Source organism: Gracilinanus agilis, chromosome 3 (genome assembly GCF_016433145.1).
Source record: "Gracilinanus agilis isolate LMUSP501 chromosome 3, AgileGrace, whole genome shotgun sequence".
NCBI lineage: Eukaryota > Metazoa > Chordata > Mammalia > Didelphimorphia > Didelphidae > Gracilinanus > Gracilinanus agilis.
Window position 1 is genome coordinate 552,872,144 of NC_058132.1, and position 1,143 is coordinate 552,873,286.

Sequence of the window (1,143 nt, forward strand, 5' to 3'; positions counted from 1 at the left end):
TTTTCAGCTATGATCTTTTCAATCTGGTCATTTCTGGTGTTCAATTTGCTTATCAGTTCATTGGATTTCTGAGCCTCACTTTCCAATTGCAAGATTCTACCTTTTAAACTGTTATTTTCTTGCCAGATCTCTTCCATCTTCCTCAGAATCTCAGTTTTGAACTCTTCCATAGCTTGTGACCCGTTTTCCTTATTTGAGGAGGGTCCGGATGCTTGTTTGTTCTCCTCCTCTGTTTGCTTGGTTGTCTGGATTTTCTCTGTGTAAAAGTTGTCGAGTGTTAAAGACTTCTTTTTCTTGTTGTTTATCTTTCTCTTCTGAACTTCCTGAGTCTGGGTAGCCATCATTAGCCCAGCAGCTTCTCAGCTTTATCCTTGCGCTCAGGGTCTGTCCGCGGTCTTTTGGCTCCTGAGGTCTGAGGTCTGGTTTTTTCCAAGGTCAAGACCCCTGGTGGACCCCCTTGCTTGATCCTCTGCTGGAGGTTCCTTTACAAGTCTCAGGGAGCTGCTTCCACAGTCATATACCCGTCTACACTAGTTCCCCACTCAGGGTTTCAGAGCTTTAGCTCGTGGCTGTGTCTGCCTCCACCCACACCTCCTCAGGGCCTGCGCTCTGGCCCCGCGCTCAGAGTTCGAGTGCATTCTTTGGCTTTTTGGGGTCCCAAATCTTGCTGCTCTCAGGAACAGGCCCTGGAGCTGCCAATGACTCGATGGGTGCCCCCAAACTTGCTCTATTTCTTTTTTGCTGGCTTCGGCGCTATAAGTGGTGTGTATGGAGGTTGGGGGTGGGGTGGTTGCTCAGCCCACGATTTAGTGAGAGCTGTTTCACCCCTTTATAGCATGGAAATGTCCCAATTCCACATACCCTCCACGCTGCACCTCTTGTGGGGTTCCTCCGTTCGTCTGGACTTGTTTTTATGTCCCCTTGAGGAGTCTTGTGTGTTTTGGTCAGGAGAGGTTAAGAGCTGCTTTTTACTCTGCCGCCATCTTAACCCGGAACCATCCTATATCAGCTGATGATAACATTTTAATAAAGGAATAAGGTCCTTTTGGTTCTGGTGAAGAGAACATTACAATCCTGAAAGGAGAGAGAATATTGACTTGAATTACAAAGAAATAGCCTACGTCTATATGGATCTAGTTCTCA